The sequence below is a fragment of the Giraffa tippelskirchi genome, chromosome 4 (genome assembly GCF_054371585.1).
Source record: "Giraffa tippelskirchi isolate mGirTip1 chromosome 4, T2T-mGirTip1v1.2.pri, whole genome shotgun sequence".
NCBI classification, from domain to species: Eukaryota; Metazoa; Chordata; class Mammalia; order Artiodactyla; family Giraffidae; genus Giraffa; species Giraffa tippelskirchi.
The window spans coordinates 8,942,696-8,970,550 of NC_137278.1; the positions used below are offsets into that span (position 1 = coordinate 8,942,696).

The 27,855-nt window shown below is 53.0% G+C and overlaps 2 protein-coding genes across 22 annotated transcripts in view; one reads left to right on the plus strand and one right to left on the minus strand.

Moving 5' to 3' along the window:
- RALGPS1 (Ral GEF with PH domain and SH3 binding motif 1) overlaps window positions 1–27,855 on the minus strand; it is a 295,428-nt gene that overhangs the window by 78,106 nt on the left and 189,467 nt on the right. The window lies entirely within an intron of this gene.
- Window positions 21,747–27,855, plus strand: part of ANGPTL2 (angiopoietin like 2) — a 35,793-nt gene continuing 29,684 nt past the window's right edge. The window contains exon 1 of the mRNA XM_081587246.1: window positions 21,747–22,234. The gene's annotated coding sequence lies outside the window, so the exon portion shown is untranslated. The remainder of the gene's footprint in view (window positions 22,235–27,855) is intronic.

Sequence of the window (27,855 nt, forward strand, 5' to 3'; positions counted from 1 at the left end):
CTTGTGCTGCTGCCCCTCAGACCCCGGCCTCGGTCACTCAGACACTCCATGGGGCAGAGGTCAGGCCACCAGCAGCCATGGTATCAGGATCTGACCGCGCTGCAACCAGGGCAGGGAGATCCCCCCGTCCCTGGCTTCAGAGAAACAACAAGACAAACAGGCAGAAACTCTGACCGGCTCGTGAGAGCCTCCACCCCGCCTGGCTGGGGGCTGATGTGCTGTGCTTGGACCAGATTCAGGTGTGGCTGAGAAGGAGCCCTGTGAAAGCCCCGGGCAGAGGGCAGAGCTCAGTAACGCTCCGGAGACCCTCCTCCTGCTTGCATCGCTCTCCTCCCTCTTCACTCCTCACCTCTGCCGCTAGGGTGCAGGCTGGCAGTCCCAGCGGGTCTCATCCTGCATAGATGCCGCACCTTCCCTACCCTTCTGCGCATCTGTGGGAAGTTCAGGTGGCCAGACTGGTGACTCCCAACCTGAGGTCCTTGGATGACTGAGGTAATCATTACTAGGTTATTGCGGAACTGGAGTCCCTGGGGGTCCAGACATGAAATTCTTTATTCTCTCCAATACCAACTCCCTGACTACGCTGTGTTGACTGCCCTTTCCAATTCTGGGCAGCTGGTCCCTCAGTGAAATCTGGGCCAGATTCTATAACTTTGCAGCCACTTCCCATTATTAGTGTAATGCATTTCAAGATTTAAGACTCGGTTCTGTTTATCTGAAGACTTGATTCAAACTCAATTCAAAGCGCATCTCTGTTCACTCTCTCTTCCTTCCTGGGGGCCTGGAGGGGATGGAATGGAAAGTGTTCAGCTCTTCCCCAAGGCCATCTTCTTTGTTTGAACCTCCTTCCCCAACACCTTTCGGACTCTGGCAGACCTCCCTGGGCCCATTCTCTCCCAGGGGATACTGAGATACACTCAGAGGGGTCCACCTGTCACTGTCGGGAACACCTGGTCTGGTCTGGGTCCCTCTGATGCAGGTGATCTATATCTCCAGCCTGACCCCTCCATAGCTGAAAGGAAGCCAGGCATCCTTTCCCTGCCACAAGGGGCATGTGTCCTGACCCTTCTCTAGGCTGAGTGTCCCACTGCTTGGTGCGGTGGTCATCTGGGTGGCTGCAGCTCCTACCCAACTGCCAGCCTCTACCCCCTTCACCTGGAGACATAGTAATGTCTGGGGCGGCTGCTGGCATCCTGGGAGGGCCAGAGCCAATGGGAGTGGGAAGTGAAGCCATCTCTTCCCAGAAGCCCATGTTCTCTGAACCTGGTGATCCCACACATGCCCCCTCTAGAAACCTCTACACCAGAAATAATGGCTTCCCTGGTGGCTCAGTCGATAGAGAATCCGCCTGCAATGTGGGAGACCACCTGCAGTGCAGGAGACGGGGGTTCAATGCCTCGGTCAGGAAGATCCCCTGGAGGAGGGCATGGCAACCCACTCCAGTATTCCTGCCTGGGAAATCCCATGGACAAAGAAGCCTGGAGGGCTATGATCTATGAGGTTGCAGTCGGACACAACTGAGCAACTAAACCACCATGACCACCATCACACCAGAAACAGGCACCAGCTTCCACGTTCAGTGTGACCTGGATTTCAGAGGCTATATGTCACTCACCCTCTTTCTCTTCTTCCCCAGAGAGGGAAGGGGGCTGAAAAGCACGCAGCCCCCTACTCTCAGCGGCCGCGGGCACTACCACACTCCACGGCGGGCTGAGGGTTCTCACGTGCCTTGTCCCTCCTCTGCAGAAGGCACCTGATTTTCGCAAAGGACTTACCTAGAGCCTCCTGGTTTGGCTCTGGGGAAGAGAAGTACCTGTTTCATCTTACACCACTCTTGCTGCGAATCCAGGACCCTCCCTCCTCTGGGACACTCCTCAGAGTCACCGGGTGGGTGTGGAGAGGCAGCTGAGACTGGAGGTGGGACCGGAAACTACCACCTCGGTTCTGTTCGACAGACATCCTATAGTTACTCCCAGCCGGCCAGGTCAGAAGGGCTGGTAGAGCTTGTTAACAAGAAGAGGGTGAGGCATTTCTTTTCACCAAACACTAGCAGCGTGTTTCACAGAGACAGTCTGTGTTGCAACAGTAAAGAAACAGAGCTCTGTGTCAGTTCTGGGGGGACAAGACCTGGGCCCCCGTGACCCTGGGTGAGACTTCTGACTCTCTGAGGCTCGGTTTCCTCATCTACATGGTGGAGATCAGAGCCATCGTGTTCATGACAAGGAGCCATGGGCTCCCTGAGGTGATAAAGAGCTTCACCCGGGACCCGAACGTCACAATACACACGGCAGCGATGATCATTTATAGGAGTTTTCAAAACACAGAGTGAGGGAGAGACACGGAAGCGGTCTTGGGTGCAGACGGGATCCCAGGCGGCCGGCTTGGTGTCCTCAGGAGCCCAGCCCAGCGCTGGGCACACATGGGCCTGTAGCGCGCATTTTATGGACTGTGTGGTGTTCTCCTGATTCCAGGAGACTATTAATCTGCTACTTATTAATGAGGTGTTCTGAACACAGATTTAAACTGCATTTGGTCCAGCAACCAAAAGAGACTGTGGGTCATTAAAAAAAAAAAAAAGGAGGAGAGACCCCTCTGTGTGTGGAGGGTGGCGGGTGGAGCCGGCAGCTGACTCCCGGCGCCTGCTGGAGCTGGATGGCGGCCGTGAATGCTTTCTTTCTTAAGTGAAGCTCCTCTCTGTGTGCTGAATCACGGCATTCACGGGGGAGGGGGAGCGGGGACAAGAGCATTTGCTAAGCGGATACCAGGCATCCCGGGTGCAGCCCGGTGGTTGGGTGGAAGGGCGTGGCAGGGGGCTGGGAACCCGGCGGGGCCCAGGCTGGGAAAGGAACCTGAAACCAGCTCTTGCATCCTCCGACCCCCCGCAATGGTGGGTGCTGGCGTGGAGGAGGCAGGGGGCCCACGTGAACACGGTGACCACACACCTCGGCGCGGGGAGAGAAAAGGAGAGACAAGGCCCAAAATAGGCCGCGCGTCTGGGGCGTCAGCTGGGAATCACCCCTTCCAGCAAATCAGGGCTCAAGCATTCTGTTTACCAAACGCTCTGCACACATAGAAACCGGCTGGTCTGGGTTTCACGTTAGAGGGGACAGGGAGGGTGGGTTTCGAGGTGTTGAAAGCTGCTCTGACAATGCCAGGGAGGAGGGCTGGGTCCGGGGGTGCCTGTAAGGAGCCTGGCAGAGGAAGAAAGGCCACGGCAGGCCGGCGAGTGGGCGGGGGTGGGGGTGGGGGCTGTCCCTGTCGGTGCACCGCGTGCAGCCCAGCCTGGCAGGTAGCGGGAAGCGGGGTGATGTCTGCCGGCAGGGCAGGCTCTGCGGAGTGGAGGGGGCGCCACCGCAGCACGCTCTGGAGCCCGTGAGGGTAATCAGAACCAGCTGAGGCGGAGCCGAGCCATCCCGGCTGCCAGGAAGAGGGGTTTCCAGTGGCAGGAGCCCGAGGAGGTTTCTCCACCCAGGCGCACTCCCCTGCTCCACTGCTAATCTCTCTCCTGGGCTGTGGGTGTTGGGTGGTGGGCCTCCCCCTCGGGGTGCGCTGTGTCTCCCCCCAACCCCCGCCACCCCGTGTCCTCCTTGTGCGGTCTGGCTGCCCGCTCCACAGGCCCTGCAGACGTGAAAGCATCTTACATGCATGTGTCCTCGCTGGTGACAAGAATTTTGCGATGTGGGTGCCTCGGAATGCCCGCTTTGCAGACAGGGACACAGACGCACAGAGAGGCGTCATGAAGTGTTCAAGACCGCGCCGCTAGTAAGTAGTGGGAACTCTGGTTTCAGAACCCACACTCTGTACTAGTACACTGGTAAGATGATGATGATGAAAAGATAAAGCACTTATTACATGGCAGGCACTTTGGATGCCTCATGTCATCTGATTCTCGTGACAACCCAACGAAACCTAGGTATCACTTTTACTATCCCCAGTTTACAAAGGGGGAAATGAAGGCACAGAAGACAAGTTACTTGCCCAAGGCCATTGGCCAGGAAGGACAGGCCTTGGGTGTAAACCTAGGTCCCTCTCACCCCAGCACCCACGACTGTGCCACCAAGCCCTTCACTTATCCACCCAACAGCAACGCCAACTGAGCACCCACTGCTGTGTGTTGAGCACTGAGGACCCAGGGGTGACGAAGTGACAGCCCCACCCTTAGAGCCTACTGAGGGACATGAGAACACCAATCACACCAGTGAACAAATACACCCAAAGTTCCAAGTGTGAAGGAAAGTGTATCTGCCCTGAGTAACACTTCAGAAGGCTTTTTTTTTTTAATGAGGGGGGAGGAGTGTTTGATAATTTATAAAAGTTAATTCTGGGGGCTTCCCTGGTGGTTCAGTGGTAAAGAATCCTCCTGCCAATGCAGGAGACATGGGTTCGATCCCTGGTCCGGGAAGATCCCACATGCCCCGGAGCAACTAAGCCCGTGCGTGACAACTATTAAGCCCGTGCTCTAGAGTTCAGGAGCTGCAACTACTGAGCCCATGTACCACAACTACCAAAGCCCCCATGCCTTAGAGCCTGAGCTCCACACCAAGAGAAGCCACTGCAATAAGCCCACACATACTGCATCTAGAGAGTAGCCCTCGCTTGCCCCAACTAGAGAAAAGACCGTGCAGCAATGAAGACCCAGCACAGACAAAAATAAATAAATAAAAATTATTACAAAAGAGTACTTTCTACAAGATGATTTATTATTTTTTTCATGCACCTTTATTTCCTATTCTGTACCAGCAAAGCAGTTGCAAGTCAGAGACATGTTAATAAAATTGATCGAAGGAACCTTGTTTCACAGTCCAGACACCAATTTGCTGCTTAAACACTACATTTTCCCAGGTCATTTTGGTGGAGGAGAAGGGAAGGGAGACAGAAAGCCAGGAGCCAGCTCCCAGGAATGGCTGTAAAAAGCCACACCACACTCTCCCGGCATGGCACGTAACCGGGACCCACACATGTGAAATGGCCGTCAGAAGTGGGGATGGTCTCAGCCGGGCACCCGGATGCACCTTCTCGGCAAGCTCATCGACCCTGAGCAGTGGTTCCCACAGCGCGGTCCTCATGGGAACTTCCTTAGAAATGCAAACTCTCAGGCCCTACGCCAGACCTACAGAATCAGAAACTCAGGGCAGGGGGTGGGGCAGGGGTGGTGAGGCCTGGCAAACTGTTCTAACAAGCTAGCAGATGATTCCGAAGTTGCCAAAGCTTGAGAATCTCTGAGCTGGGAGGGGCTGAAACGATGTGCACAACAGACCCAGCGCTCGCTGACTGCCGAGTGTGTCGAGGACACGACATCTCAACCATCCCAGGGACTCTGGGCACAAACAGTGCTACCCTACAAGGGAAGCAACGAGGGTTGGAGCTTTCCTAACTCGCCCATCCTCATGCTGCTGGGTGGCCTGTTACGGTTGTGGACTTGGGATGCAGACAGGCCCAGGTCCAAATCCTGGCTCTGCCACTTGCTGGCTGTGTGGCAGTGGGTTGACTCCCTAACCCCTCTGCGCTTGAGCTGTGCTTATCACTTAAAACGGAAGACAGTAAATAGAACCTCTCCTGGGAGGTTCTCTTTTTGAGGATCCAGTGAAATACTCCACGTGAAAGGCTTCCCACCACGCCAGGCACACTGTGAGTGCATGGCAGACGCGGATGTTTTGTGAGCGCACAGACCCCGTAAGCCCTGCAGGCCTTTGAGCCCCCACAGCTGCTGGGATCAAGCGCAGGCACTGACTCTCACGTGTCTCACTCGCAAGGGAGCTCTTTAGACCGAGGCAGTGCCCTGCTCCTCTTATTGAGGGACAATCCTGTTGGATTTCTGGGACGTCAGCTGGCAAGAAGCAACAGATCCGGAGAAGGCTAGGAGGCGGGAAGGGAAGGTGACGGCTGCCATGGAAAGGAGAGCTACAAAAGTAACAAACACAGCTGCCTGGAGCTGACAGGCAGTAAAGTCAGGCTATTCAAGATGACTGAGTCACCAAGCAGAGTGTGATTAACCAAGATTTTCAGAGGCTAGTGGGCGGGGTGTGTGTGTGTGTGTGTGTGTGTGCGTGTGTGTGTTGAGAGAAGTCTGTGTGAAAAGCTTAATGAGAATGGATAAAAATTTCAAAGCATTGGATGTTTCGAGAGAGATCTTGGTAGCTTTCGGTCACCCTGATGATCTAAAATGGCTAGGTCCTTGGAGCCTGGAGAGCTGAGGCTTCCCTGTGACAGAGGCAGGTCAGCAGAGTCTGAAAGGCCAGGCTCCTGGCACCAGACTGCCCAAGTTCAAGACCAGTCTACCATGTAACCACTCTGACCCTGGACAAGTCAAGGAACCCCTTAAGCCTCAGTTTCTTGACTTATTTCTCAACTGAAAGTTGAGTAATAATAAAGGAGCCAATCTCATGGGAATCGAGAAGCCCTCAGTAAATGTTATAAGTCACGTCTGCACGTGCCCATGTGCACTGCCCACGAGCCTGCTTCCCACCAGGTGAAACGGATTATCTTCTTTGGTTAAGCAGACTTCACATGCAGGCTGCGGATCAGGGCAGGGGCAGGGAGGCGCTTTTATGACAAAAGGACTGCTGGTTGTGATGTCCTGCGGGCGTGGTTCAGGACCGACAGACGTGCAAAGCAGAGGGAAGACTAAAAGAGGCCATCCGGAGAGACACCAAACGACCAGTGCCCTCCCATAGTCCCAGTGTGTTAGAAGCCCAGGGTAACGGGGCTCCCAGTTACTCAAGGAGGAGAGCCAGCATTTACTGAGTGAGTGCCCACAGTGTGGCAGGCGTTGCACTAGGGTATCTGCACTCACACAGATCCACTTACTCCCGCCAGCCATCCTGGGAAGGTGGTGTTACCATCCACGGTTTTTAAATGAGGACACTGAGATGCAGTCCAGGTAACTTTCAGAAGGCACGTGGTTACTAAGAGGTGGATGTAGAATTCAAACCAGGCGTGGCCGACTGCCCTCACACCATCACGACAGTCACGGTCCAGAGGGAGGGAGCTGGCCATACACACTGTCCTCACTTTCTTCCCACCCTCTCATCAACTGCTGGTTCCTGCCATTGGCCAAACCCAACTGGAAACGAGAAGGCAAAGGAGCCCACAGAGGCCATCCAGACAGGTCAGCCTCGGGGCACAGGGAAGGGTGCTGAAGGGCAGATCCAGGCGGCAACTGGAGAATACCCAACATAGGTGAAGCCTGCCCCTTGTCTTCCAAGGTTTCAGCCTCAGAGCTGGCCCAGGGTGGGTAGGAGGGAGGGCAATGGGGTGGTCTGCAGGCTTAGCGGGGCTGAAGCAAGCCTTCCGCACCAGCTGCCCCTACTCCCTGCAGGGCCTGTGTGGGGGACCCCGGGAAACCCACCCCAAACCTACTTGCCAGAGAAATCAGGGTAGGTGTGGGAGCCTTAAGCCCAGGAAGATGCAGAAACAATCCACCCTGATTTTCAAGGGCCACAGCCACAAGTTCTTGCCTCTCCCTGAGAGGGCCTGCTACAAAGTTCCCCTTCTGGTTTTGGGGCAGCAGAGCCGTGAATCTTTGCTGGAAACAATTTTCAGGAAGCCCAAGCAGACCCTCAGCTGTCCATGTCTCTCTAGACAGTAACCTCGTGAGCATCTATCTCAGGAGCTACCTCAAGGATGAAAACAAACCAGTTCAAGAAGTGGGGTAACTAAATGGACTTCTCCAGTCCACACCAGTCTGAGGGGACACAGGATCACATCAAAAGCAATTCAGACATGTTTTCTAGATCCCACCAGCATATCCATAGCATCTCACCTTCATTCCCAAGTTCCCCCAGTTATTTCTGCTGTGCCTGGGTTGGGGTCTCCTCACTCCAGCTCCTTGTTGGTATCTGTTTCTCCACCCTCCTAGAGGCTGGTGCCCAACACAACTCAGCTGTCAGAGCTGGCTGTGGTCAGGGCTGCCAGGGACAGCTGCACAGGGTGTGCACTGCCCAACTGGACAGGGCAGTCATGAGTGTGGGTCACTACCTCAATTCCCGGAACTCTATTTCTATGGTTCTTAAGTAGTAAATCTTCTGGGTGCGAAACAGTGCAGCTTGATCTTCACCGTATCAGAGTCATGTGGGTTTCTGTCAGCTCTTCTTCCAAAACCTAGCCTAGTCCAACCACTGGTCACTGTCTCCTTGACTCCGCCCTGGTGCCAGGCCCCTTGCTTTTCAGTCTCCTAATGGAACCATGCTCTCCGCTCTATTCTTATTCCCTTTGGACCACTCTCCAGCCAGCCCCAGGAGGGACAATGAGAAAATACAGAACAGTGCACCTCATTTTTCTGCGTGCAACCCCCCAGAGGCCTCCACTGCACTCTGAATCCAACCCCGAGACCTCCCCTGGCCCACAGGACCTGCCCACCTGCCTCCCTCCCCTCTCCTACTCATCCCTTCTGCTGGGCCACACTGATCTTTCATTTCTCAGAAGGCCAAGTTTACTCCCATCCCATTGCTTTTGCATGTGCTATTCCTTTGCGTGGCTGCCTCCTCCCAGTCTTTGGGCCTTGGTTCACGTGACCCTCCCTCATAGAAGCCTTCCCTGAGCACCCTGTTTAAAACAGCCTCCTTCCCACCCCCATCTTTCCTATTCCAGTAACTGGTTTTATCAGTCTGGAAATTATCTCATCTCTTCATTGTCTGCCTCCTCAAAGAGACACGCGCTCCAAAGGGCCAGGGGCTATGTCTGTCTTGTTCACTGCTACGTCCCCAGCACCTGGCACTGCAAAGACATGTGGAATAACTGAGTGGACGTCCCCCACAAAGGCAGCGGCCTGGCCCTTTGCTCTGTTCCGTGGCTCGTGCTGAGACCTGTGGCCTTGAGTCTCACGGCTCAGCACTGCCTGAGCCCCAGCCTCACCATGACTGTAGTGAAAACAGCTCCTCCTGCCTCTGCTGACAGCCCTCGCTGCCCGGAGCTCAGGCTGCTCTCTGGAGGCCAGGCTGGACTCAGGCGCTTCATGGTGGCACCAGAAGTCCCCATGCCTGGGTCTGCATCTCTGCTCCATCACTTCACCTGGTATGCGCTCGGGCAGGCCACCGAACCTGCCTAAACCTTGTTTTTCCTTCAGCCCGGAGCTGCTATGAATACAAACAAGGTAACTCACAGTAACCCTTAGCACAGTGCCTGGCACTGGGCCAGTGCTCACGGAGTGTTGTCGTCTCCATTACGAGTAGCCATGATGTTGCCCCCACGTGTTCCTCCCAGGACCCGAGAGCAACTGTCCTCCTCACACCTGCTAGAGCAGATGGGAAAACACTATGTTTTCCCATAATCCAGAGATACCACGCCCCCACCACCACCACCACCAGCGCTGGCTCATCGCTTTGGACTCTAGCTCTGATAACTTTAGGGTTCACTGAGAAAGAGGGAATCATGGATCTACAGAGAAATAGTTAATGTCTGTATCCACAGAGATGTCCTATCCCCAAGGAACTTGCTGTTCAGGAGGGCAGATCTACAGGTGAACACGACCACGGAGGCGGGGGTGGGGGCGGTGGTCAGCACTGAGTGGCGGCCCTGGGGGCTGTAAACATGCTGCCCAAATACTACACAGAACCTCATGTCAAGTCAAGATGGATTTTTACTGCCAAATGGAACTTGTGCCAAACTTCTTTAAGAAAAAAAAAAGGGCTTGCTGGGTTTTTTGTTTGTTTTTTTTAGTGATTTGGGATTCTGAATTTGTGGAGGAGGCAGTGTGGCCCCTCAGTCAGGGCCAAGTTATCCATCGGGTGAGGCAGGCACAGGGCTGGGGGTTCATGACACTATCAGGGGCCCCCCAAAATGTTCTAACTTCTTTCAAAATGAGAATAAACAGTGAAGCTTTAGGTCAGAAATTGCTTCAATATATAATGTTAACATATTTGTCCTTACACCAACACAGTCACAGAAGATGGTTTTTAGTATTTCTAGTGGGGGAGGCGCTCACAGAGTGCCCGGGCGTGGGGTAGGGGGAGGAGTTGGGTCCTGCCTGGAGCACCACCTGCAGAGACCCCAGGAGGACCAAGTGAGATGAGGCCAGTGAACAGACCGGCACGATGCCTGATACGTAGTGAACAATAATGGATGACGGTAATAGCGATCATAATGTTTTCCCAGTCTCTGCTCCTTCATCTATGAAATGGAATATCTGCTGCCCGCTGCAGCCAGGCCTGCTGTTAGTCTCAAGGGAAATAACTAACGCCGAAGTGCTTGGGGACAAGCCGTGCCTTGCAGAAGAGAGGAGTTAGGACTGGGGACACCACCATCATCCACTTGGACCAGGAACTCGAGCAAGGGGATGTCCCTCTGCTGCCCACCTGCACCTGGCAGGATGGCCCCGAAAGGCCCATCGCAGGTCCTGCCTTCCTTCCTGTACCTGCCTGGCAGGCAGAGCAGGGAAGTGGGGAGGGCAGGGCTGGGGCGGGGCACCCGGGAGCCAGATCAGTGGTGGAGGGAGTTACTTAGGACCCCCAGAGCCAGCTTGGGGCAGACCTGGGGCAGCCTGTTGATGGTTTAGACACAGCCTTGCCACGTCAGGGCAGCTGTCTTTCTCTCCCACTTTCCTCCTAGCGTGTGCAGTCTCTCAGTCATGTCTGATTCTTTGCAACCCCACAGACTGTAGCCTGCCAGGCTCCTCTGTCCGTGGGATTAACCTGGCAAGAATACTGGAGTGGGTTGTGTTTCCTCCTCCAGGACATCTTCCCGACGTAGGGATCGAACTCCTGTCTCCTGAGGCTTCTGCATCAGCAGGCGGATTCTTTAACACTGAGCCATCTGGGAAGCCCACCCCCTTCCTCCTAGACAGACTCCCAAATGGGGGGTCCATGCTGCCCTCACTCCTAAGACCCTGAGTCAGGAACCCAGGATGAGCTTTAAAAGGCAAGTGTTCCCCTGCAGTCATTCAACGGATATCAATCATGTGCTTCCATGCACCAGGCCTTGAGTGAGATGCTCAGGCCAGAGCCCAGACCAAGGCAGCCCTAGGCCCAGCCCCCGGATCTCTCTGATGACACCAGCCCATCTCCCCACCAGCACCAGCATCTCTGTTTAGGCCCCACCTAACTTCATGCCTGGAAGCTCACTCCACCCGTCTCTTGCCAGAAGCCCTCATTTATCTGCTCTGCTGCCCTGTTGGGTCCCAGGACTAATCAGCCAGGTCAGCAACAGCTCGGCAGCTCCTCAGGACGAGAATTTCAGCAGATGTCTGTCTGTAAGGGGGCTGGGGTCCTCTCCCATGGACTGGAAGCCTGCCCCCAGCCCCTCATTTCCTGATAGGACAAAGGTCCTGCTGACACAGACCACAATGTTCCAGAGGCAAGTGTTTTTAAATTTTTTATGTAAGATGGGGATGATTTTAAACAGCTTTGGAAATTTTCTGTGAAGGTTCTGTTATGAAGCTCCAAAAGAAAACCAACGAATGCTAAAATTAAATCACTTCTCTCTCTGCTCCTCGGTCTCCCCTCCTGGGGATGAGCCCCCATGTCAAGCAACAGGGTGAGAGAGCAGCGATGAACCAAACGAATATTCTCTAAAATATCATTATAAAGACAAAATGAAAACCCATCAACTAAAGTCTCAGCAAATTTTCTCTGGGCAAACTGACCTGGAGCCCACAGTTGGTGCTCAGATGGGGATTAATAAGCATCTGTTGCCAAGGCAGTGGATGTGGCAGGTGACATCCTTAGGACTGGCAGGTGACATCCAGGCCCGAGGAGAGGCGCTGCCCTGACTCTGTCCTCTGGCAGGTGGGCTGGCAAGTCGGGAATGAGATGGGACTTACGTAAGCTGAAAATAGGCTCTTCAAACTGCTTTTGTAACTGAGCATTTGCCCTGTGTTGACATTTGCATAGACTGGCCTGGCAAGCACTTAACAGAAACAGTGACCTCAAAGGGCTTTCTGTGTGCCGGGACAGCCTCTGTGACACTGGGCAGTACAGGAGCACTGCCTTAGAATCTTCCCGTAAATGAAGCCCCCTAACTTCTCAGCAGGAAACACACGGCTCCCCTGCCAAGCACGAGGCAGCGAGTCACAGGACCCGACCCCAACACCACCAGGAGAGGAAGGGACCAGCTGGCTCACTCTTAGCTCAGAGGCAGCTGTTTCATTAAATCAGATGCATGGAGGCTTCTGGCAGTTTCATAGCCTTGCTGATGCTCAGACACTCCCCTAGGCCTTCCCAAGACCAGCTGACCAGGAGACGAGGGGCCCTGCTTTTCAATCCCTCACCCATGGGTCAACCTCACTGCAGCCATGATCACTAAAAACTGCCACCTTTCCTTGAATCTGAGAAGTCATCAGCCATTAAATGGGTCGTGTTCTAGCAAAAAAGAAATAGTGCTGCCAATTAAACCCTGACATGCTATTAGCTTTAAGATTCCCCCTGATTTCAGAGATCTCAAAAACAAGAAAAAAGCATTAAAAGGTTAGAATCAAAGAAAGGCAATTTGTTTCCAGGACAACACCATAGTGTGCCTGCCTCCTGTAGTGTTCCTGATGTAAGTCTTCATCTTGGCCCCATTTCTGCCTAGCAGTGTGGTCTGCTGTGAGGAACCTCATTTTGCCAAGCCTCACTCTTCTTATTAGTACAACAAAATAGTAATACTTCCCATATAGAGTTTCAGGAGAAGAAAAAAAAGATAGCTATAAAATACTAAGCTTGACACCCAGCACATCACAGGTACCTACAGTCAGTTCAGTTCAGTTGCTCTGTCATGTCTGATTCTTTGCAACACCATGGACTGCAGCACGCCAGGTTTCTCTGTCCATTACCATCTTCCAGGGCTTGCTCAAACTCATGTCCATCGTGTCGGTGATGCCATCCAGCCATCTCATCCTCTGTCGTCCCCTTCTCCTCCCGACTTCGATCTTTCCCAGCATCAGGGCCTTTTCTAATGAGTCAGTTCTTCACATCAGGTGGCCAAAATATTGGAGTTTCAGCTTCAGCATCAGTCCTTCCAATGAATATTCAGGACTGATCTCCTTTAGGATGGACTGGTTGGATCTCCTTGCAGTCCAAGGGACTCTCAAGAGTCTTCTCCAACACCACAGTTCAAAAGCATCAGTTTTTTGGCACTCAGTTTTCTTTAAGGTCCAACTCTCACATCCATACATGACTACTGGAAAAACCATAGCTTTGACTAGACAGACCTTTGTTGGCAAAGTAATGTCCCTGCTTTTTAATATGCTGTCTAGGTTGCTCACAGCTTTTCTTCCAAGGAGCAAGCGTCTTTTAATTTCATGGCTGCCATCACCATCTGCAGTGATTTTGGAGCCCAAGAAAATAAAGTCTGTCACTGTTTCCATTGTCTCCCCATCTATTTGTGACGGGACCAGATGCCATGATCTTCGTTTTTTGAATGTTGAGTTTTAAGCCAGCTTTTACACTCTTCTCTTTCACTTTCATCAAGAGGCTCTTTAGCTCCTCTTCACTTTCTGCCATAAGGGCGGTATCATCAGCATACCTGAGGTTATTGATATTTCTCCTGGCAATCTTGATTCCAACTTGTGCGTCATCCAGCCTGACAGTTCACATGATGTACTCTGCATATAAGTTAAATAAGCAGGGTGACAATATACAGCCTTGACGTACTCCTTTCCCAATTTGGAACCAGTCTGTTGTTCCATGTCCAGTTCAAACTGTTGCTTTTTGACCTGCATACAGGTTTCACAGGAGGCTGGTAAGGTGGTCTGGTATCCTCATCTCTTTAAGAATTTTCCACAGTTTGTTGTGATCCACACAGTCAAAGGCTTTGGCATAGTCAGTGAAGCAGGAGTAGACGTTTTTCTGGAATTCTCTTGCTTTTTCTATGATCCAATGGATGTTGGCAATTTGATCTCTGGTGCCTTTTGCCTTTTCTAAATCCAGTTTGTACATCTGGAATTACTTGGTTCATGTACTGTTAAAGTCCAGCTTGGAGAATTTTGAGCATTACTTTGCTAGCGTGTGAGATGAGTGCAACTGTGCAGTAGTTTGAACTTTCTTTGGCATTGCCTTTCTTTGGGATTGGAATGAAAACTGACCTTTTCTGGTCCTGTGGCCGCTGCTGAGTTTTCCAAATTTGCTGGCATATTGAGTGCAACACTTTCACAGCATCATCTTTTAGGACTTGAAATAGCTCAGCTGGAATTCCATCACCTCCACTAGCTTTGTTTGCAGTGATGCTTCCTAAGACCCATTTGACTTTGCATTCCAGGATGTCCGTCCGGCTCTAGGTGAGTGATCACACCATCGTGGTTATCTGGGTCATGAAGATCTTTTTTGTAAAGTTATTTTGTGTATTCTTGCCACCTCTTTTTAATATCTTCTGCTTCTGTTAGGTCCATACCATTTCTGTCCTTTATTGAGCCCATCTTTGCATGAAATGTTCCCTTGGTACCTCTAATTTTCTTGAAGAGATCTCTGGTCTTTCTCATTCTATTGTTTTCATCTATTTCTTTGCATTGGTCATTTATGAAGGCTTTCTTATCTCTCCTTGCTACTCTTTGGAACTCTGCATTCAGATGTATATATCTTTCCTTTTCTCCTCCCTTCTTTTCTTAGCTATTTGTAAGGCCTCCTCAGACAATCATTTTGCCTTTTTGCATTTCTTTTTCTTGGGGATTCTCTTGATCACAGCCTCCTGTTCAATGGTACCAACCTCCGTCCATAGTTCTTCAGGCACTCCGTCTATCAGATCTAATCCCTTGAATCTATTTGTCACTTCCACTGTATAATCATAAGAGATTTGATTTAGGTCATACCTGAATGGTCTTTGTTGGTAAAGGTACCAATAAAGGTCCATCTAGTCAAAGCTATGGTTTTTCCAGTAGTCATGTATGGATGTGAGAGTTGGACTATAAAGAAAGCTGAGTGCCAAAGAATTGATGCTTTTGAACTGTGGTGTTGGAGAAGATTCTTGAGAGTCCCTTGGACTGCAAGGAGATCCAACCAGTCAATCCTAAGGGAAATCAGTCCTGAATATTCATTGGAAGGACTGAAGCTGAAGTTGAGATTCCCAATACTTTGGCCACCTGATGCAAAGAACTGACTCATTTGAAAATACTCCGATGCTGGGATGATTGAAGGCGAGAGAAGAGGATGAGATGGTTGGATGGCATCACCGACATGATGGACATGAGTATGAACAAGCTCCAGGAGTTGGTGATGGACAGGGAAGCCTGGCATGCTGCAGTCCATGGGGTCGCAAAAAGTCAGACACAACTGGGCAATTGAACTGAACTGAACTGAATGGTCTAGTGGTTTTCCATAATTTCTTCAATTTAAGTCTGAATTTTGCAATAAGGAGTTCATGATCTGAGCCACAGTCAGTTTCCAGTCTTGTTTTTGCTGACAGCATAGGGTTTCTTCATCTTTGGCTGCAAAGGATATATCAATCTGATTTCAGCATTGGCTATCTGGTGATGTCCACGTACAGAGTTGTCTCTTGTGTTGTTGGAATAGGGTGTTGCTGTGACCAGTGCGTTCTCTTGGTAAAACTCTGTTGGCCTTTGCCCTGCTTCATTTTGTACTCCAAGGCCAAATTTGCCTGTTACTCCAGGTATCTCTTGGCTTCCTACTTTTGCATTCCAGTCCCCTACGATGAAAAGAACATCATCTTTGGTGTTCACAGGTGCTCTAACAAGGTGTTCGAGGACACACATTTCTTTCATCTTCCAGTGTCCTGGTGGGTACACTGAGTTGAACCAACCTACAAATTACTGGGGCTAATATTTCCCAAAAGACTCTGACCAAGAGCAGGGAGGGCAGACAACTGAATTACGGACACCCATCAGCTGGTTAGCATATGGTAGGATGCCAACAAAAGCAGGCGTACAGAAGGTTTGGGTGAGAAGGCAAATTCCACTGGGATGTGGAGAGGTCCAGTTCTTGAAAAGCAGGAGTGGGTTGTATTGAATTAACCCTCTCATCAGAAACAATGATGAAAGCTGGACAATATACAAAAGACAACTGCTTGAAAGCACTTGAGAGCAACCCAAGGAAGCAACCAATAGAAGCTGGAGAGGATACGGTCCTTGAAAGACACGAAGCACACTAGGGTATTTCCCTATTCATGGTGATACATTGAATGATGAAACAGAACGCAGCAGTGTTACCAGCTGGGAAGAGGAAGACATTGGACCCTGAAGGTGGAAACTGAAGGGGAAAATGCTAGAAAGGAGATAGCCACAGAATGAGGAGCTCCAAAATTATCCTACAGGTTCCCTTGAATCCCTACTTGACTCCTAAATTGTACACATGGAGAGAGAGAGTTCTTGAGCCCAAAAGAAAGCAGTAACTGAGAGGCAGAAAGTTCAGCAGCTGCCTGAAAGATGAAGTCTGGAGTTCAAGCACTGCCAAATTAAAAGGGCTTAGCCAACACTTACAGCTCCCAATTTAATCCTAGAAAGGCCATGCTTTACTATTAAACCCAGGATTAAGGGTTATACTCTAGGATTATGGGCAAGATCAAAATAAACCTAGCTGAACAAAACCTAAAAACCTAGCCTGCACAAAAGCAAGGTAATACACCTGTAATTTAACTGCCTGTCAGAACAAAACACATCATTCTGGAAAGAAAGACAGTAAGATGCTGAGTCTTTGCAATGTAGGATCCAAAATGTCCAGAGTATGATTTAAAAATTATAGGCATGTGAAGAAGGAAGAAAATACGACCCATGATCAAGAGAAATAATAAAATTAGACCCACTGATGACCCAGATGTTGGAATTAGTATATAGGGAAAATGTGTGTGTGTGTGTGTGTGTGCGCACGCATGCAGATGTGCATGTTTGTGCTGGGATTCCCAGGTGGTGCTAGTAGTAAAAAAACTCACCTGCCAATACAGGAGACCTCAGAGATGCAGGTTTGGTCTCTGGGTTGGGAAGATCCCCTGGAGGAGGGCACAGCAACTCATTCCAGTATTCCTGCCTGGATAATCCCATAGACACACACGCATGCTAAGCTGCTTCAGACATGTTTGCAGCCCTAAGGACTGTAGCCCACCAGGCTCCCCTGTCCATGGGATTCTCCAGGCAAGGATACTGCAGTGGGTTGCCATGCCCTCCTTCAGGGGATCTTCCTGACCCAGGGATCGAACTCGTGTCTCTTAGGTCTCCTGCCCCTCTTGCATCTCCTGGTAGGCAGGTTCTTTACCACTATTACCACCTGGGAAGCCCCTTAAAATGTGTACATATTATAAATATGTACAGGATTTTCAGGAAATGAAGGACAGAATGAACGAGTGAATAAAGAATCTCACAAGAGAAATGGGACCCATAAAAATAAACCAAGTGGCAATTCCAAAACCAAAAGAATACAGCACCTGATGGAAAACATTATCTGGATAACATTAACAGCAGATTAAACACTACAGAATAATGGATCAGCAAACTTGAAGTCAGGTAACAGAAATGATCCAAACTGAAGCATAGAGATTTTTGAAAAAGATAAATAAATGGAGCTTCAGTGACCTGTGGAACAACTCAAGTGTGTAAGTGGAGTTCCAGAAGGGGAGGGGACAGAGAATTGTACAGAAGAAATATTTAAAAGAATAATGACCCCAACCCCCCCCATAACACATTCCCAAATTCAGCGAAAAGTACCAACCCATAGATCTATTAATCTCAGTGAATCCCATATAGAAAAAATACAAAAAAAAAAAAATCACATCATCATCATATTGCTGAAAATCAAAGATAAAGAGAAACCTTAAAAGAAGTTAGAGGAGAAAAGACTCCCGTTTCCATGTACACAGGAACAACTACACAGGAAGAGAGCTGAGTGCTCATTAGAAACAGTGTGAGCCAGAAGACAATGGAAAGGCATTTCAAAAGTGCTTGCTGAAAGGATAAAATCAATTTGGGATACAGGAAGCCTGAAATCCTGCTGAAACGTAAGACTCTGAGGCTGCAAGATACAGCAAAGCCCCCTCCCAAGCACCCCTGTTTATATAAGCACCCACATCATTTGTGCACTCCCATCCCACCCCCACCCCACATACACAGTTATCTCAGCAGACTATCCCAACATTCCCAACAGGAAAAAAAAAAATTGTTAACTGTCAGGAATGTGACAAGATAGGAAAAACATGAAATCATTTATACAAATTGTGGGACACAATTAAGATTCCTGGTGTTCTGTTTTCATTCTGATAAAAAGTATAAAAAAGAGAAAGAAAGATTCCCTTGTCCTCAAATGCGTCAGTCACATGACACTGGTCCAGCACACAGGTGGGAATGCAGGGATGGCGCTCACTGAGAGCTCAGGAGGATTCTGAGATGGGGGAGCCATCAAGGTAGCAGCTTGATGAGGATGTTCTGGGTAAGAGATGGGAGGGGGAAGCAGCGGCAGCAGCCATTCCCTGAGTGATGCTGAAGGCTGAGGGCCAGGCATCGTGCTAAGCGCTTCAGATACGTTATCTTAATCCTCACACTAAAGCCCTGGGAGTCACTATCATCACTGCCGTTTTGAACGGGAGGAAACAAAGTCAGAGAGAATCAGAAGGTTGCCCAGGTTAGCGACAGAGCTGGGATCTGAGCACAGTTTACCCTCCCCCATCAGCCATTCGCTTATTCACACCTCTGTACTGGGCTGGATGAGAGGAGAGCTCCACACGGCCCATGCCACTCATGCCCCAGAGCTCAGAGGGCTCCCAGACAGCTAAAACGACCGGAGCCAACACTTACTGAGCACCTACCATGTCCTAGCTAGTGTGTCTTACACTTAACAAGTCACACCTTATCTCATTTTCGCAACAGCCCTTTGAAGTCCATTCTTACATCACCTTCATTTTCCACTTGAGGTAATATGTGAGGCTCAGAGCTGCTGGTGGGGGAACCAGGATCTGACTCCTCAGCTCGAGCTTGCCAGCACCGTGCCTGACTACCAGGGCGGGGGGGTGCCACCAAGAGGGCAGGAGCTGAGCCAAGAAAGACGGGGCGCGGCCACCCTGGTGCTCCTCTCCCACTGCATGGGGCCCTAGCAACTTGGATCTGGGAAAGCAGATCTGTTTAGCAACCAAGGGACTTGGGCTACACCTATTCCCGGAGTCGGGAAAACCTAGGAATTCCCCTGCCCCAGGGGTCCCGCGGCCTCCCAGTCACCTCTCTCACCAGAGTATCTCGACCATCGACCATCGCCCAGCCCAGCGGCTCTGGGGCCTCATCTGCAGGGCCTGTCAGTCCAGTCTGTGCTCAATGTCAGCGTGGCCTTAAAAATAACAGCAGGCCGGAGGAACCCTGCCCTGCTCAGAACCTTTCAGTGGCTCCTGACTGTCCTCGGGAAGAAGTCTCCCTCTGACAAGACCTTGTCCTCCGCCACGTTCCCCTTCTCTCCTCCAAACTGCACCTCTCTCAGTCCCTCACAGTTGCTCTCGCCTCAGGGTCTGCTCCTGTTGCTACTGCAGTGTAACAAATCACCACCAAAATTCTGCAGCCTAAAATAACCATTTCCTTCCCCCGTGGGTTCTGTGGGTCAGGAACTCAGGTGTGGAACACCAGGATGGCTTCTCTCTGCTTTCTGAGGCCTGGGGTCTCGGCAGGAAGACTCTCTAGCTGGGGAATGACTCAAAGGGGAGGGGCCTCTTTCTCCCGTGTCTGGGGGTTGGTGCTGGCTACCATCTGGGACCTACGACACACGCAGTCTTCACGTGGCAGCTTCTGGGTAGTTGGACTTCTCTGGGTCCAGCCTGGCCCACGGCTCCAACACAGAGTGTGCCAGCAAACAAGGCAGACTGCCTTTTTTCACCCAGCCTTGGCAGTCAGGTGGTGCCACTCCCACTGCTTCTGCAAGTAAGTAAGAAACACCCAGATTTGAGGGGAGGGAGCAGAGACTCTGCTTCTCAATAGGAGGAGTGTCAGGGTCTCATTGCAGAGGGGAGATATTGTCAGGGCCATCTTTGAACCTGTGGCACTATTCTCTCCAACCGACAGCCCGTCCTCCTTCCAACCTCACCACCTGCTGACTCACCCTTCAGGTTTCAGCACCACTTTGTGCTTCGTGCCCTGACTGCTTATTCAGGCCTCCTGCTCAGATACTCCGTGTGCCCAGTGCTTCTGTGTGCCTCAGTCTGTCTGCCTCCCCTCCTGCCTGTGATCTCTGTGAGGACAGGAATTTTGCCTTTCTGGTGTTGGCTCAGTGAAAGTATCAGTCGCTCAGTAATGTCCAACTCTTTGCAACCCCATGGACTGTAGCCCACCAGGCTCCTCCGTCCATGGAATTCTCCAGGCAAGAATACTGGAGTGGGTAGCCTTTCCCTTCTCCAGGGGATCTCCCCAACCCAGGGCTTGAACTCGGGTCTCCTGCATTGCAGGCAGATTCTTTACCATCTGAGCCACCAGAGAAGCCAGAGCAGATTTTGAAAAAAAAAAAAAAAAACTTCCTGGAGAAGACAGTCAAAGAGAGAGAGAGGAGGAGGAGAAAGAGGGAGGGAGAGAAGGGAACATGCCTGCACACCGGCTGTCAAGGGTGCCACTCAGGAGAATTCAGGCGCATCCCATGTGCTTCTCAGCTGACCTCGAGGCCCCAGCATGCCTTGGCCCCACTGCCATGGTTCCACCAGGACCCTCCAGGCCCTTCAGAACATCCACAGAGTGAGTGGCACCTTCATCCCCAAAGTCCCCGTCTGGAGGGTTTCTATGCCATCCAGCTGTCTGGCTAATGCGGTAGCCTGTAAGATGCTGGGGTCTTCTGGCAAAATCTCACTTTCTAAAAAGGGATGGAACTGAGAGATGGAAAAGGGAGAAGGTCTGAGCAGGACGGGAGAAATTGAGGCAAGAAGGAAAGTCTGCTTTCTGCAAAGACCAGAGTGGCAATCCCAGGGAGGCGAGGCCCCCGGAGGACCCATTTGCCCCGGACCAGGAACATGACACCCTGTGCTTCAGGGTGTGGAGAACCCCATTAAAGTTTCTCTCCTAACTGGTACCCAAATATCGTCACCACCACCACCACCATCACTCAATTTTTTTAAAAAAGGAAAGAAGAGTTACCACCAACGTTGTCCAGGCAGAGGGCAGACCAGCCCCCGGACGCCCCTTCGCAGGACTCGCCTTGGTGCCCCCCAGCAGGCCTGCTCACGTCCATGAGTCTGTAGCATTGCTCACTTTGTGGGGTCCAGGGCTGTCTCCTCTCCTGCTCTGACCCTACCAACATTCACAAGCTTGTCTCTGCTGCCCTTGGAGGTAGATTACTCGTCTCAGCTCATTTACTGATGCACGAGAGGGATGTCCAGAGAGACGAAGTGACTTAATCAAGGCCACTCACGTGGGAAGAGACGGGAGTGTCTCTCTGGTGCCTCCCCACCCCCAGCCTGTCCTGAGCCACTGCCTCTCTCTAACTTCACAGCGTGGATCCTGCTGACTTCTGTGAAGACAGCCTGGGGCTCCTCCCCCAGGGTTCAGAGGTGAGGGAAGGCTCCAAGGACGGCGGCTGATGGGGAGAGGCCGTCTGTGCAGGACTGCCCTGCCTACACTGCCCCTCCACACACCCGGGGCTCTGCGGGGCAGAGCAGGGGACTGGGAGGGACCCAGGGGAGGACCTGACTCCCGGGTGCCTGCACAGCTGGGGCAGATCTAAATCCATTACCTGAGTCAGAGGGGACGCTCTCTGCCTCGGCAGAGCGCACCCGGGGCTGCCTGGGCTTTTGGGAGCAGCTGGGCCAGGGAGCATAGCTGGCCAGGCTGCTCATGCCAAGGAAGGAGGGGGCCCGGCGAGGCCGCCAAAGCAGGCTGGGGCGGGAGGGGCCGGGCCAGCTGGGGCCGGAGCTAGTGTGACATCACCGGGCGGCCCGCCTCTGTCTGGGGCTGAGGGGAGGCCCGGAGCCTTTCTGGGGCCTGGGGGATCCTCTTGCACTGGTGGGTGGAGAGAAGTGCCTGCAGCCAACCAGGGTCAGGCTGTGCTCACAGTTTCCTCCGGCAGCATGTAAAGGCTCCACAAAGGAGTTGGGAGTTCAAATGAGGCTGCTGCCCATAGCCGAGAATGGACCCTGAGCCCTGAGGGGTGCTGCCTGAGCCCTGGACCTGCAGAGCATGGCACTGGGGCAGCAGCCAGCCCCCGAGAGAGAAGGCAGGGTGTGAGTCGCACGGTAGGACCCCCAGCCAGCCCCATCCCCCGGCTGGAGCCCCGCAGTGGAGCAAGCAGAGGCCAGTGAGGCAAGGCTACTCGGCGGCCGGATCCGGTCTGCAATTTGGGGACCCCTCCTGGAGGCCATGGCCAGGCTGCCCGGCTGACGGCCGAGGTGAAGCATGTGAGGAGCGGCCCCGGAGCCAGGCAGGAGGGACGAGGTAAGGGGTGGGCTCTGTGGCACCCCGAGGGATGGGGGGTGAGAGGCAGCAGCTGGCCCCGGGTCTCTGGGTTCAAGAACCTTGACCCTCTCCGGCTGGGGAGAGGGGTGTTCGCAGCTGTGCCCTCCTGCCTTCACTTGGGAGCCCAACACGGCAGCTGCCGGGACAGGACCTGTGGACACCTGGGCGGGGGGGGGGCTTTCGGGGGTGGGGGGTGTGTGAGGTCATGCTGGGCTTGTGAGGGCTTCATCAGTAAGCCTCACTCTCCTTCAGACAAAGAGCCTTTGGGGTGAAGGCAGGCGGTTCCCAGCAGGGCTCGGCCTGCCGGGTCCGAGGTGTGTGCGCGGCTGTGAGCTTGTGTGGAGCAGTGCCCTTGACGGGCCAGTGGGCCCAGGAGTCGCGGACGGCCGGGCGAGCCCGAGGACTCGGGAAGTTGTTTTTCTGTTTCGGGTTCCCGTGCACCCTGGCTGGTGACTCGGCTGCGGCAACAGCAAAAGCAAACGCTGTCCTGCAGGCGCCAGGAGCCCTTGTTCAGAAAGGTCCCCCGGGGCTGAGCAAACTCTGCTCCCCGGCCCGGGAGGAGAGGAGCTGAGGGATCCAGAGCCCGGAGGGACAGAGTCGCCTGCGGCTGCGACTGCCCTGGCGCATCTCAGGACAACTGGACCCTCCTCGCAGGGGACGGGACGGGACAGGGCCCCGGGTCTCCAGTGGGCTGTCCATGGGCTGGCCGGGACCCGGGAGGATGAGGCTTTCCCGGCACTAGGCAGCGGGACAGCGCAGGCTCCGCATTCCGAGTCCCTTGAAAGCACTCGTTAGATAACATTTCCAAACAGAAATTCTTCGCTGATCCCTCCCTTCTCCTCTGTGATATGTGTGTCACGGGTCAGCTATTGCCTCTGCTGTGGATTAGGAGAGCTCCCAGAGGCCAGTTCGGTTACTTAGAGAAGGATCTCCTTTCACCGGGGCTCTGCGGAAAGTTGAGAATGCCACTTCCGAAGCTGGCCAAATGCTCCCCACATGTATTTTTCTAAATTGAGACAGAGGGAGGTAGGGCTCACAAGCTAGGCTCAGACCCTAGCTCTTCTACCTATGGGCCAAGTGACGCTTGCCGCTCATTAGCCTCTCTAAGCCTCAGTTTCCTTATCTGTAAAATGGGATAACAGTAGTGCCCTTCTCTCAGGGCACTTATATGGCACTCACCAACTGGTAGAGTCCCCCACAACTACCCTGTAACACAGGTACTTGTTAGTCATCACTGTTTCCCAGGTGAGGAGACTCAGGCACAGAGGCTAAGTATTGTGCCCAAGGCCACACGGTTAGTGTCGGCACCAGTGTCTGAGCCAGCACCGTTACTCTCCAGGAGGAGCACAGGGGAGCATGACCTGGAAGGCCTTAGCACAGTGCCTGGTGTGTGGCAAAGCCTCAGAAAACATTAGTCTCTGAGTATGACGAGCCATAACCATCAGAATCACAGAGGGAAGAGCAGAGACCTGGACTCCGGATACATCCTGCTGGGGTTGTCAGGAAATTCCGAAAGGCCCAGCCAAGGCTATGACCATTACCTCCACCCACACTGGGGGGCCTCCCAGGGGCTTGTGGAGGGGGGCTTCATGTCTGGGGCGACGACCGCATGTCCAGGTCCTAGAAGTCCACAGGAAGGAGGAGTGCAGACGTACCAACAAAAGGACCTCGGGTGCTTCTGATACCACCCCTACAGGAAGAGCATCCTACCCCTCGGAGGGCACTGCTCCGCTGCCCGCTGGTCCTTTCACCTGAACCAGCCAGCAAGGCAAGTGAGCTACCGCCACACTGCCCCAGGGTCCACAGCAGTAGGACCGATGCCAGGCCTGTCCTGGGGTTGCAAGGGGGAGGCAGCAACCCCTCCCCCAGTCTCCACCCCAATCACCAAATCTGCCCACAAGATGGCGAACTCTGGTGGATTTCATACCAGCCAACAGTGGTGCATCTTAGCCCAGGACAGTGGCTTCCCTTTTGTGGCCTCAGAGGTCTTAGTGGTCCCTGCACTCTTGGAAGCATTTAGAAAAGCTGGCATTGAACAGACACTTCTCCAGCACACAGCCTCTGGGGCTGTGGCAGCTGCAGGTTTCCTGGCTCAAGCCTGGATCCACAGCGGCTCACTCTGCTCTCTGGGCGTGTGTGTGTGCTAAGTCACTTCCATCGTGTCCGACTCTTTACGACCCTTTAGACTATAGCCTGCCAGGCTCCTCTGTCCATGGAATTCTCCAGGCAAGAATACCGGAGTGGGTTGCTATGCCCTCCTCCAGGGGATCTTCCCAACCCAGGGATTGAACCTGTGTCTCTTATGTCTCCTGCATTGGCAGGCAGGTTCTTTATCACTAGCGCCACCTGGACAGCTTGGGCCAAGCAGAGGCTCTGACTGACCTCACGGGCCTAAGACGAGTGAGCTTATTCATTATTCAGTAAAAGCATGCAAAAATGTGTGAAGCACATGGCCCAGGAGGGGTTATTGCTACCACCTACTGGGAAGAGCAACTAAGCCATCTCTTCCTCCACTCCTTTATCCCACAGTGATTTACTAAGTACCACTGGGCTAAGTAAGGCACACACATATCTCATTTCATCCTCACTACAACCTCAGGAGGTGGGTTTCAGTTTTAGCATCCCATTTGACAGATGACAAAACAAAGGCTCAGAGACGGTAAGCAACCTGAGCACCAAGGTCATACAGCTGGTGATTCTGTGGGACTTGAACCCTGGTCAGTGTGGCTCCGCAGACCATGCCTTTCCCCATCTCACTTCACTGGCCTGTTCAAAGCGTCTCACAGCCTTTTGGTTTGGCTGGTGTCCTAGAGACGCTGTACCACTCCATCTGAAAGCCATGTGCTCACCCGATTCGGGTGCGTCATCTGTTTGTCCTAGAAGTCTACCTCTGAGACAGTACACGCCTCATCACCACCCCTCTTACAACTGAGCCTCATCATGGCTACATAGCGTGCTTACAGTAGCACAGTTAATGAGAGGTGGGGCCAGATTCCAAGCCAGGCTGTCCTAGCTCTGAACCCTGTACACCTGGTGATCTGTGTGGCTGCCCCTCATCCCCCCACCCTTCACGGCAGCCCCATGGAACTGCACCAGCTCAGGGGGGCAGAGCCTTGGGCCACCAGTCATCCAGGGGCTGTTTCCCGAGTCCCTGCTTGGAGACTCCAAGGGGTGCAGAACCCGAGCTCGGGTCTTCACAGCCTGCACTGGCCACACTTGAGCAATTCCCGAGAAGAGACCCAGGAGCTACAACTGGCAGCTCCAGCAGAACAAACAGAGCAGCAGCCCCACCCAAGGCAACACATTCAGCTTCTGGCCTCTCTCTGAGTCACAGCCCACTTCACCCGAACCCATCTCGATTGACAGCAGTCAGATGGGGGAGGAGGGGTTCTGCTTGCCTGAGCCCACAGCCCAGTGGGAAGAGACAGAAGGTGAATCTAATTCACAGCAGTGGGAGACTCGTAGGGAGGAGGCATGTGGCGCTAAGAGAGACCTGTGAGATGAGTGGTACTGTCCCATTTTACAGAAGAGGAAACTGAGGGTCAGAGGGTGCAGCGCCTCTGCCACGGTCTCTCCACCAGCAAGCCAAAAAAGCAAGGATTCTAACCCAGATCTGGGCCCACTCCGCCCCAGACCACTGCCAGCCTGGACAAACACACTGCGGGAATCTCAAGAATGAATCAATTCATTGAATAGCATTTCTTTTTTTGTGAATTTATATAAAACACCCCAAATAGAGGGGTCATTCAGACCCTGGCAGCAAGCAGTTTGCGGCGGTAGAAGGGTCACAGCAGAACCTCGTTCTGAGGGTAGTTTCTGTGACAAAAACCACATTCCCACACAACTCCAAGCCATATGACTGCCTTAATAACAGCCTTGGGGGGGGCGGTAAAACGCTACAATGTCCTGTTACACGTACACATCAACTGTCAGCACACACTCTGATCACAGACATGTTAACGTGCTGGGTGGGGGGAGCCAGGCCTCTCACAATCAAGCTATTGTGTCTGGTCAACGCTTTGGAGAAACCACCCTTTTAAGAGGCCAGCAGCCCCAGAGACCCCCAACCTCCCCCGGAAAGGCACGCCCAAGACCACCTCAGGAAAGCCCAGAAGGAACTTGGTTCTTGTCTCTGAGAGATGCCTGAGGACCCGCCCGGCTCCAGGAACAAGCCAAGTCCTGCCAGAGATGGTCCCACTCCAGCCTCTGCGAGCGGACAGTGGAATCTCTCAGTCACCGCTCACCTCCAGGGCCCACTCAGGGATAGGCAGGGAAGGGATCTGAATGAATGAACGAGGGAGGGAAGGAAGGAGGGAGCCGCAGACCCAGACAAATGAGCCTTTTGCCTCCAGGTGCCACACTGCTCCACCCTGCTGTGCTCCCAGCCCCATGAGCCGCCCCGTGGGGGCCCTGATACCTACCCAGTGTTACCAGCACCTGCTCTCTGTCACACCTACTCCTGTGGCCCCTTGAGGGCAGGCACCTCCCTTGTTCCTGCTCTATCTGGTCCCCACCATAGTGGCTGGCACCAGGGAAATGCTTAGGAAGTTTGCTCATTGAGAGAATGCCTTGAATTTCCTGTTTAGTAACCCAGGTGCCCTCCTGGCTACTGGGTATTCAGAGGGGGAAACCACCCTAATCCCACTTTTAAGAAGCCCATAGTCTGGATAGAGAACCAGATGAGGACAAGCTGGGTTTCGGGTGCTGTGATGGAGGCAGCCAGGGCTGCTCCTGGGAGCTGGAGGAGAGAGGGGGACCCCCTCCCTGAGAATGGCCGGCTTCACCAAGAAGGTCAACTGAGCAAGGAACGCAGGACATGGGGAAGGTGCAGAGGCAGAAAGAACAGCACGTGCAGGGCAAGGAGGCAGGACCACACAGGCTCTGTCTTCCAGCAGGACACTGACGGGGGCCGGCAGTGAGGCTTACAAAGAGAGGCCTGGAGCAGCAGGCAGGCCAGGAAGGCCCCTGTGGGTAAGGAAGCTGGCTCTGGAGTCGACACATCTGATCCAAGCCCAGCCCCTCTACTTGGGAGCTCTGAGGTCTGGGCAAGGCTCCATCCTTACCTCTGTTTCCTCATCTGTGAAATGGGGATAATCATGGCCCCTGCCTTACAGAGTTGCTGGCATTGGGGACGGAGGGACAAGGTGCTCATCGTCCCTGTGCTGGGGATGAGCTCTTCAACAGGGCCGAGGTGGCTGTGGGGCCAGCCACTCAGCCTGGCCTGGAAGAGCAGCCCCAGGCAAGGTTTGGATTTCCCGGGAAGCTGCCCCAAGACACCGCTGTCAACCCGGTCTCTGGCTGCTCCTTGCCGTCAGGGGCTCTCCCCAGATCCGAGGCTCCACAGCACACGAGGCACGGCCGGAAATGCAGCAGCCAACTCGGGAGCTGGGCTCCGAAATGGCTTCTGCAGGCTCTCCGCCTCTGCTCTGCTGGCCAGGGCTCTTGGCACCCGAGGGATCAGTGTGCAGGCTTTGGGACCTTTCAAGATGGCTCCAAAATAATGTACTTCGGAAAAGGAACAGCAGCATCCTTGCCCCCTGGCAAAGGCAACTCGATGCCCGCCGCCGAACCACATCCTCTCCTAACCGGATGACCTCACA